Source organism: Polyodon spathula, chromosome 6 (assembly GCF_017654505.1).
Source record: "Polyodon spathula isolate WHYD16114869_AA chromosome 6, ASM1765450v1, whole genome shotgun sequence".
Classification (NCBI taxonomy): domain Eukaryota; kingdom Metazoa; phylum Chordata; class Actinopteri; order Acipenseriformes; family Polyodontidae; genus Polyodon; species Polyodon spathula.
This window is the reverse complement of record NC_054539.1, coordinates 63,306,002-63,318,172: the sequence shown is the minus strand read 5'-3', so window position 1 is coordinate 63,318,172 and position 12,171 is coordinate 63,306,002.

Sequence of the window (12,171 nt, the reverse complement as noted above, 5' to 3'; positions counted from 1 at the left end):
TACTGTTTTTTTTTTTCTATAAGGGGCCGTCAATAAATTACCGACTGCAATGAAAACGCTGGTTACTTGGGGATCATCTCACAAAGCATAAAGTAACCTGGGTTACACCAGGAGAAAGACATTGCAAAAGATTAAACAGTTATATCATCATACAATTATTGCTTCACTGAGCGCTAGAATGGAGTATAACTGTCATATAAAAGGAGTGAAAAGGGTAAATTCTGTCATAACATTTTGTAATATGTAGAATAAGAGAGAATGATACCATAGACATGCAAGTTAGCATCAATGATGACTAAAATGAGATTTTCACTTCTGTTATGTTCTAGCATGGAAATATTTTGAGTATCAGTAAGCTGATTATGAGATTTGCACCCCCTAAAGAGTCCATAGTTCACAGCATGCCAAGCTGTTATAAATACAGTACACCCTCAATATAATGAACCTGCTGGGGTCCAAGCCTTTTGTTTGCTATAGTGAAAGGACAGTAGAAGTGAACGATAAACTGTTGGAGTAAGTTAATGAGATGATATTGTAAATGAAAGTAGAATTACATGTACCTGTTTGTCTCATGTCTGCAGTATTCTGCCTTTGCTTTGTCCTATTTGTTAAAGAATTAAAACATATTACAAAAAGCAAAAATCCCAAATTGAAGCTAAAATTCTAAATCAATCTGAAATGAATCATTTCAAAGTGCACCAAATCTTAATCAATTTTGCTTTGCCACATGGTTGCTGAATAAACCAAAAACAGGGCTTTTTGACAACCTATATTAATGACAGAGATATGTCTGTGGTACTTGTCAATACATATGTTACAACTATCAGTTATAAAATATCAGAATAAGAAGCTGGCCGAACAAGAAGCCAACAGCAGCTTCGCCAAGTTAAGTTTATATATATATATATATATATAGAGAGAGAGAGAGAGAGAGAGAGAGAGAGAGAGAGAGAGAGAGAGAGAGAGAGAGAGAGAGAGACACACACACACAGCTGCTTCTAACATAGGATCCACGTTGAAAGCCAGGGACACTTGGTCTGACTTGCTGTCACTATTTATTACTGGCAGATAGTCATATTGACCTTGCTGAAAACTGTCGAAATAATGCGATCCTCTAGCAGATCTCCTTTGAAAATAACCCCCTATGTGTTTGGATTTGTCAGCCTGTGCTTAGTCATCAACAACTAGTGTTTACTAGTATTAAAATATGGCTGAAGTATTAGCAATATACAAACAATAGAGTTGACAAAAGGTCTGGCATGTAAATACAGAGTGTGATGAATTGTTTATAGAGAAAGAGAATAAGGCCAGCAACAGACCCATGTGGGACATCCCTTTTAAATATGGACTGGCTACCATTTGCTAATTTTCTGTCAAACAGTACTTAAAATAGTCAAGTATAGCTTATACCCAAGGCTAATAAAAAAAATCCCACAGGACATTGTGGTTCACCAAATAAAAGGTCAAGGACATGAATCTTACCACATGGCCCTGTTTGCTTTCAACATGAGTAGATTGTTGGAATCCGAAACATGTTCTTAGGGCATCTGGACTGGCTTGGTCATTTAGCAGAGTGCCATTTACCATCAATTAAAACAAATACTGATGGAGATTTCAAAATACTTCTAGGTGGCTGTGGGTGAGTTGTTATAGACCAGGAAATGCTAATCCAAGGCATTGTGGTAAAATTCTGTTCCAAACTCGAACCCCTCCTGCTGTCTGATGTCTGTGTTACAAGTGTGTGTTGTCGATTTGCACAGTGGAAAATGCTTTTGGGTTGGGAATATGATTATTATTATTTTTTTAATATATATAGCAGTAAGAAGACTAATTGCAGTTGTTTCCGGGTCACTTTTCACCAATCAAATCAACAACCTGCGTTGCAAGTTACATTCTTTACTAATGCTGCTTATTTGATGTCTAGGAAACTTATTGACGAAGGTTTAACTTGTCCACAATAAACCCTGTTACAAAAAATGCAATTAATAGGACACAAATTCTTACTTTCGTTCGTAGTTTAAAGAAACTTACCAACCAACCCCAACATTCCATTAATTTTTGTCAACATGTCTCAGTTATCAAACAAAAATTTGCAGGAAAAACTTGCAGGAGAAAAGGGAATATTCTTCTAATCAAGTTAACGTGCACCATAGCTTATTTTAGCACTGTCATTGTTTAAAATGGAGAAACTTCCTTGTGGCAGATGTCTATTTTCAGCAGTTCAGAGCAAGGCTCTCACTACACAATTTAAAACATGAACCAACTAATGCATAGATCTTTTAAAATGAAAACTTTACCAGCCTTACCAATCTCTTACCACAACTTGCTTGTGATTTATCAGCTATTTTGAACTCTGCCAAAACCCTAATCCCTCTGCAGCAAGGCCACAAAGTGGGAATACCCAATAAATCCGTAAGCAAGGGAGCTGGAATTTCCTGTATTAATTCCAAGGTATTCTGTATGCACATACTGTGGTTTTACTGCAAAATACCCATAATGTTTAAAATGTTCAGTAGTAGTGCATGCAAAGCATTGAAACGCTAACACATTAAGACACTGAAAATGACATTGTCAAACCCTTCTGCTACACGTTAAAATGTTACTGGGATGTACAGGTATTTGTAAACAGTGGTGGGTATACATTTGCATGCCATGTTTATGAAAATTAAATATCTAACAGTGCATGTGAGTCTCTTTAGTGTAAATACTTTAGATCAATTGAATACACACCAATATGTCCAAAATATTACATTACAATGCAGTTTAATGCAGTTATAAAGTATGTTTTTTTTTTTTTAAGGAATTACATGGAAATAAATAAATCCTTCAGTGATTTTTAAGTTACACTCCTTCAGTGTATGTGTTTTTTTTTTTCTACTCTATAAAATAAGTAAGCCTTTATAATGTGTTACAGATTGGCTATGTGTATGAGACAAGGGGATATGTTTCAGATGAACGTTAAAGACATACATATGTCTGCAGTACAATTTCTTACCTTGAATTAATTGCATTTTTGGTTTAATAACCTGTCCTGTCAGAAGTCTTATATGTATATGTTGTGTAACGGGGAGACCAAAAGGGATTACACACAGGGATCTTTAGTAAGATTTGTAAAATATGTCCCTTATAAAGTTTAACAAGATAAATTTGCACAGTAATATTGCAGTTTACTATGTTTTTCGACTATGCATTTTCTGTGAATTTCCATACTATTCTGTGATTTCTTTTCACTTGTCTAGGCTTCACTACTGTATTGATACAGTCGTATTTTTGCTTTTACCGCAGTGCACAACAATATACATCTAAGTGTACAGCCAAAGTTCTGAATATTAAAACTCCTCTTTTCTACCATTGTCTTGAATTAATCAGGAGGAAACAGCACACAAAGTAAAAACATTCAGTGCAGGTATATATAGTATTCCTTTAACTGTAGGTTAGTAGTAAAACTAGGAACACCTTTCAGCAGTAAATCTACGTATAAAAGTCAATGTGTTCGTGTATTTAGCAGAAAATTTACAAGATGTGGAGAGCTGTCAATTTTAGAGCCAAGACTAGCACAGCAACTCTCCAGTAATGTTGAAGCTGGCACTCTGGGATGAGATTCTGTGATAAATAAGCTACTAACAACCAAACGAGCAAGATGGGCTGAATAGCCTCCTCTCATTTGTAACCTTTCTTATGTTCTTATGTAACAACCAGAAAGTTGGAATTAAAGGATTATATGTGTAGTGTTTGTATCTTGTCTGATTGACTGAAAAAGTGCGTGATTCCATGATAAAAAAAAAAAAAAAGTTTTTCAATTTGCACGACAGCGTGTGTTCATTTAGAAAGCTAGTCGCAAGGGTTTTGATTCATCAAGCATTGCTGTCTGACACAGTGACTCTGACTGAAGGAAAGCTGAACAGTGCAGGGATGTCTGCTCAGATAAGCACAGTAGACTCATGTTAAGCAGAAGCCTGGTAGTCTGAACTGACCTATTATGCATACTGGTAGCAAATGTAGAAACCAAACTTCAATATCATGATAATTACTCCTCAAGTTTATGGTCAATGTGGAAAACACTTACAGCTGTCATGTGATGTTTTTTCAAAAGGTTATTGCTGATGTTTGATGAAATATAAGTACCAGAACCATAAAACAAAAATCTTTTTCTGTAAGATACAGATTACCAAAAGCACTCCGAAAACTGTCACTAAGCAGACCAGATTCTGGTCCCAAATAGTTCAGAGGCACACGATTCAACTGTAAATTTATTAAAAATGTAATTAAAAAAATTGAGAAAGATTATTATGAAACAAGAACTATTTTCTTAAACCTTCAGCAATATTGTACTAATTATAGTTGCATTGTCATCTGTGAGGATCTCACATTGCAGTAACTGTGATTATACTGCTTCTCGTCTTCAAATCAGTATTTATTATCTGTGTCGTCAATTCTTCACTGTAATGCAATTTAATGGATTTGAATATGTCTTGTAGGAGGATTTACTAGTGCACCTGGTTTGTCTTTTATTGGGTTTAAATGTATTGAAAATAATATATGATCCAAGTTGTCTTAGTAATGTTTTCACCATACCCATGTTTTTTTACATTATTTAAAATAATACACCTTAGCAAATAATGTGACATACATTCAATCAAATCTTAGAGACATAACATAATTAAAATAATAAGCTTGGAGATGTTGGGAGCTGTTTGGCAATTCTTTCCTCTTAATGTGAGAAAGATTTTACAAAGATTGTTTTTTTGAAAGTGGATCGTGCCAACTAAACCAGAACATTTAATGGTTGGCTGGGCTACAGCCGGCAAATATCATTTAAAATGATGACATTCCAAAGCTGCACAGTGGAAGCTGGAGAAACAATCAATTATATTACCATTTTTATTTGTAATTATTTTACTAAGTACATACTCATACAATATGCTTTTTTACTTTGAATTATAGCTATTCCCTTTCTTAGTACCTACTGTAAATAAGAGCAACAATACATTTATAAGCTTCAAATACATTAACCTATATTATTGTCAGGCACAGTGACTTTAACAGTAGGACTATATTTACAAAATGAAACTAGGCTATCTATCTATCTATCTATCTATCTATCTATCTATCTATATATATATATATATATATATATATATATATATATATATATATATATATATATATATATATATATATATATATAGTGCCTTGCAAAAGTATTCAGACCCCTGACCAATTCTCTCATATTACTGAATTACAAATGGTACATTGAAATTTCGTTCTGTTCGATATCTTATTTTAAAACACTTAAACTCAAAATCAATTATTGTAAGGTGACATTGGTTTTATGTTGGGAAATATTTTTAAGAAAAATAAAAAACTGAAATATCTTGCTTGCATAAGTATTCAACCCCCACACATTAATATTTTGTGCAGCCACCTTTCTCTGTAATAATAGCTTTAAGTCTTTTGGAGTAAGTATGTGTTGGAGTGATTCTGGTTCATTCTTCTTGGCAGATTTGCTCCAGGTTGTTCAGGTTGGTTGGACGACGCTTGTGGACTGCAATTTTCAAATACTGCCACAGATCCTCAATGGGATTGAGGTCAGGACTTTGACTGGGCCACTGTAAGACATTCACCTTTTTTGTTCTTGAGCCACTCCAATGTTGCTTTGGCCTTGTGCTTGGGATCATTGTCCTGCTGAAAGATGAATTTCCTCCCAAGCTCCAATTTTTTAGCGGACTGAAGCAGATTCTCTTGCAGTATTTTCCTGTATTTTGCTCCATCCATTCTTCCTTCAATTGTAACAAGATGCCCAGTCCCTGCTGATGAGAAGCATCCCCACAGCATGATGCTGCCACCACCATACTTCACTGTAGGGATGGTGTGTCTTGAGGCATGGGCAGTGTTAGGTTTGCGCCACACATAGCGCTTTGAGTTTTGGCCAAAAAGCTCTATCTTGGTCTCATCTGACCACAAAACCTTTTCCCACATCGCAGCTGGGTCACTCTCATGCTTTCTGGCAAACTCCAGACGTGCTTTCAGATGGTACTTTTTGAATAACGGCTTCTTTCTTGCCACCCTCCCATACAGGCCAGTGTTATGCAGAGCTCTTGATATGGTTGACTGGTGCACCATTACTCCACTCCCAGCCACTGAACTCTGTAGCTCCTTCAAAGTGATTGTTGACCTCTCTGTGGCTTCTCTCATAAGTCTTCCTTCTAGTTTGAGCGCTGAGTTTTGAGGGACGGCCATTTCTTGGCAGTGCCTGGGTGGTGTGATGCAGCTTCCACTTCCTGATTATTGATCCAACTATGCTCACTGGGATGTCCAAACACTTGAATATTATTTTGTACCCTTTCCCTAATCTATGCATTTGTATTACTTTATCTCTAACTTCTGTAGAATGCTCTTTGGTCTTCATTTTCCTTCATTTTCCTTACCAATGATCCTTGAACAGTGGAGTTTTTATCCAGAAAATGTGACAGCAACTTTAATGGTTCACAGGTGGAGGCCAACGGTAAGGTAATTGTGTCCTCGTTAGGGCAATTTCTTTCATCGGTGCAAACTGGGAGCTTCCACAGCACAGGAGTTGAATACTTATGCAAGCAAGATATTTCAGTTTTTATTTTTCTTAAAAATATTTCCCAACATAAAACCAATGTCACCTTACAATAATTGATTCTTTTAAAAATAAAATATTAAACAGAACGAAATTTCAATGTACCATTTGTAATTCGGTAATATGAGAGAATTGGTCAGGGGTCTGAATACTTTGCAAGGCACTGTGTGTGTGTGTGTGTGTGTGTGTGTGTGTGTGTGTGTGTGTGTGTATATATATATATATATATATATATATATATATATATATATATATATGCATATCGTGTACACCGTACATCAATGAATACAGTGAAATTAATGACACAGAATGACATGTTTTCTTTTCTTTTCTTTTTCCAAACAAAAGTTTCATTCAATTTGTAAAAAAAAAAAAAATATTGTATACATTTTCCCTTAAGGCACAAACAAATCCAATATTGTCAAGACATGTTAACTGATAAAAAGAATGGACACTTCTTCATGTCATTTAAGAAAAAGAAACAGATGTTCTTTTCCTTTCTTTAATGTGCTTGTGCCATCCTGAAGGGATTAACAATGACATTTGTGATGGCTGAAAACTCATCCAGCCAGGCAGACGTTAATGCAACTTGATATTTTAGGTTTGTTTATATAGAAGGCAACAAAAACTTTGCACTACACATTTCATCTCAATAAACTGTAGCCTAACTATTAAAACCCACACCAGTATTTTCTCCATAAACCAAAAAAAAAAACATTACCTCAAATAAAAGATGAGCCAAGTCCTGAACACAAAACAAGTTGCAAATTCCGATTCATGGTTGTTTATGTTATATGTATTATAAACTAAAAACCTGAACACTTAATTTCTCATTTTTTTGCATGCACTATCTTTCCCAAATTAAATAGTAATAAAGATATGTATTTTCAGAAAGTTTAATAAATTAATAAATACACAAGAGAATGAAAATAAAACAAAATTGAAATTTTCCAAGAAAAGCACAGCTGCCTGTAGCTTGAATGTCTATTCCTCTGTGGAACAACAGGATGCTCGAACTTTAGCCTTTTTTATTCAATATGTAATTCTTAATAAAGGTTGTTTTGGAGAATAAGAAAAGTGGATGAGGGCACAAAATAATTGTAAAATAATTGTGCGTGTGTATATATAATACACACGCACGCACGCATGCACGCACACACATACATGTGACCAAAAGCCAAGTTAAAAAAGCCTAGATTTCAAAACATTAATGGAATCTGCTTTCCTAATAAACTGAGGGATATAATTGAAAGCCATGGCTCCAGCAGACTGCAGTCAAAAGCCTAGGGACTACAAACAAACGAGCATCCTGAGATCTTAAACTACAAGCAGGGACATTAGGAGCACACTGTTGTGTGAGTTACAAGGTCCAAGGCAGGAAAATGCAGTCCCTGTACTGCAGTTTTAGAACCTCTGTTAAATAAAATGCAGATGTGTGCAGCTCAAAATCTAAATCCATCTAACTGTGTTGTAAAGACACTGACCTTTTATCCATAAATGCAAGGATTATCTGAAACTTCATAAATCAAAGCTGATTAACTACATACACTATTATATAGATCTAGCAAATGTGCTTAACATACCTTTACTCTTTTCCCTAGGAACATTATGGTAAGAAGCTGTTCAAGTTCTTTTTTTATGTTTGAATAGAATATCAAAGTTTTGAGTTGAAAGAAACTTAAAGTTCATTTTGATAATAGTGTGAAATTAATGTAGTGGATTAGCCAGTAACGAAAGTCACTGACTGATTAAGACAGAAGCCTCTGTCATTCACTTGAATTGAGAAATCCAGGTATTTTACTGGAGTTAAAAAACTGCCCTTACTTTTAATAAATCTCTTTTATCAGCTTTTCGAAATCTGGCCCCAAACTCGTATCAGTCTTCTCAAAACATTCACTGGATGCTCAATAATGCTGTCCTGTCTGTTGTCTGCCTGTCTATCTCCTGAACCGCCTTCTACAATTGCCCACAATTAAAATATGCATAAAGCTGTAAGCACTTCTGTGGGAGGGAGAAGTACAGTAAAGTAGGCAACATGATTCTAAGTTGTCAGTCTGTGCTTTGGCATCGTTTGTGACATTTTCTTATTCCCCAATATTGTGCCCTAACCAGTGAACAACAGAACTCTGCTTTTGGACTGAACACATTGCATCACTTGTATTGAAAAAACAATCCTTTCTGGGTATTTTGAATAGCCTAGTGTGGCAGGGTGGAAGCCGAGCCAGTGTAATGTGTGGGTGTGGGGAATATTGGGTTGGCAGGGAGGGGGTTAAATTCCTTCCTGCCAGAACACATGTGGGAATGTGGCTGGGACCATAATGGAATAATTGATGATTAATTAGGCTCCAGCCACAGGTGTATAAAAGGGCAAACACTGTTGGTGTTAAGGTTGGTGAGTAGGTGATTGGAACCATTGGAGTTATACGCTGTTGGAAGTTTATGGAAGCAAATGTTGTGCCGTTTTATTGCTTGTTTCAACCATTTATTTTTGGCCACTGTGCCTATTTGTTTGTTGCTGTGTTTTGTTTGTTGTTTTTGTGTTATTAAAAGTGCACAATAACTCTTAATTTGCAGCTTCTGGTGTATCTTTCTCCCTGACGGTAACAAGCCATGCCAGTGACTCTATCCAGTTATGCTGTGCCTTCAACTTCTTTCTCATAAACACTTGTTAAATGCATGTTATTTTCCCAGCTCTGCCATAAAGCCCTACATTACACACTTTGATGAGCTAAACATATCGGTAACCTATGAATATGCTAATTAATATATAAGAAAACAAAGTCTTGGTTTTTACACTTTTATGGTAGTACTACATAACAATACATGTGCTGATTTATTTTATATATATATATATATATATATATATATATATATATATAGAGAGAGAGAGAGAGAGAGAGAGAGAGAGAGAGAGAGAGAGAGAGAGAGAGAGCTATACAATAGATGAAACATAACCTGAAAATTAGTATTTAGTAAGCAATTAGTATTTAATCATTTTTGCAGAGCTGAGTTATTGTACTGTACCGTCCTATACATACCAGAGGAAGGCTTCTGTACCTAACTAACATACTAGCATAAAATCGAGATGACTAAACAGTAAAAAATAAAAATTGTACCTCAGGAGATTTTGTTTTGGAATTAAAGTGTATGGCATTTTGGTTAAAAAATAAAACCATGAACATCCTTGAAAAATCCTGTAAGTCTAAGGAACGTGGGAATACAATTATATAAAGGATGTGTTTGTGGATGTTGGTGGTGGAAACATAAATAAAACATACCAGTCACTCTTTGAATGTGACAAGGAGTACAGAATGGCACAGCATGCTCAGGAATGGAAAATCATTGCCATGTGTGCAGGACAGAAGTAGATTTGCTAGCAAAGGAAATGTAAATGTTCTTCTGTTATAGTACACTGCTGGATCTCATTTCTACATGAATATTTGCATCTGGCATGAAAAAAAATGTATCCCCAAGCACAAACAATTGCTCTTAATTGGTCAACCGAAAAATTATTTAGAAAGCTGCTTCAGCTCCAAAATCTTATTTTTAATTGTATTGTTCTAGTTCATACCTATCTGTTGTACTTAAAAACATAAACATTTGAAACTCCATGTATTGGAGGACAGTCATGAAATGAAGGTTGTAAAGTGGCTTTTAAAATTTTCAAAGCATAACATCTCAAGGACATTAGCTATCTTGCAAAACAGCATTGTTTTGGGTTGTTACTCATTAAATGTATTGCAGGCTTGTCAAACATATCATGCAAATTTAATATGGGATATGCATGTGTGATCTGATATTCAGCACTGAATGCATATACATGAAACATACTATCTTGCCATATCACATACTCTTTTAACATACCAGTACTTGACAAAAAACATATAGCTGAAATATGCTTGGTATGTGGTTATACATTAAACATAACGAACAACAGAAAGTTTGTAGAGTCTTGTATTTTTGGGAACTAATAACTCAAGGTTAGAAAAAAACTACTCTAAACCATGTGTTTTCAATGTTTGGAAATGTGGACATTGTGTGCATATAGAGAAATTGGATGCTCTATAGTTTACGCAACATTTGGTGAACCCATGAAATACCCTGGCTCTGTTCCATTTCCATTTATTTCCAAATTGCATGCATGATGCCTCATATACAGTACACACGCAGATTGTGGATACAGTAATGTTATCCTTTGAACCTATACATCCTGCCATCACGAAGACTATAATAATTGTAATGCAGGAATAAACAAAGCAATCATTGTTGCTGTACACTCATCAGTAAAGTAGTAAGGTAAAAACAAAGACATACCAATACAATCTGTAGCTTTTCTAAGTGAAATCCAAAATAAAAAGAATGAATAAATAAATATGCAGAGAATGCTAATCCTGCAGAAGGGTTTATCATGCACAGTTGTTGTTCAATATACTTGTAAAATAAACAGGTCTCTGTTGCACAAGCTTTGTGTAAGTTAGTTTAGTTCTAAATCTTTGCTAACTTTGCTTTTCCACACTACCTTCATAGAGGCCTTACGTTTACGTTACAGGGGGGGGGGGGGGGGTGATGTGATCATGTTTTTTACATCTGATAAGGATCCTGGCAGCGATATTCGGAACTAGCTGCAGTCGGTTTATGGTGCGTGCCGGGAGACCACCATATAGAGAGTTGCAGTAGTTGAGTCGAGAGGAGACACAGTTTCTCTCCATCCGGGATGTTTTAAAGATGTTTTGAAGATGGCAGAAGGAAGATTGACCACGGAGGAGATCAAATCAAAGGAGAGGTTGCTTCGTACTCTGGGGGAAGGCAGCAGCAGACAGTATCCGAGGTTCAGGGTAGCTATGTTTAGATTTTAAGTTGAGTTTTAGATCCTACTAGAAGGAGTTTGATGTCTTGAATGCAAGCCAAGAGCTGGTCCATGGCAGAGGGGCTACAGGGTCGAGTTTTAAGTAGAGCTTTGTGTCGTCAGCATACGAGTAAAACATGAGGCTGTGCTGGTGGATGAGGTGCCCCAAGGGAAGCATGTAGAAAATGGATCCTTCGGGGACACCACAAGTGACTGGGTTTGCAACACCACTACGTCCAGCGGGGAAAACAGGCTGCATGCATATGGATAGATAAGAGGACATCCAGGAGAGACAGGTTCCAGAGATTCCAGCATACTTCTGAAAGCAGTCAAGAAGAATGCCATGATCTATGGTATCAAGAGCAGCTGTTAGGTCAAGGATGACAAGCACAGAGGGAGCACCAGCATCAGCATTAAGCAGGAGATCGTTCAGAATTCTGAGCAGAGCAGTTTCAGTACTGTGATACCAGACTGTCGAGATTCAAGCAGATTGTTGTCCATGAGATGTTTCATCAGCTGACTGGCTACAGCCCTTTTGAGAGTTTTTGAGAGAAAAGGGAGATTGGATATGGGACATAAATTAGACAAGTCAGCTGGGTGAAGGGAGGGATTTTTGAGTATTGGCGCAACTCGGGCAAGCTTAAGGGCAGCAGGAACCTAGCCAGAGTCCAGGGACAGGTTGAGAGTGTGCATAATGGAGGGTGCAAAATCAGAAGAA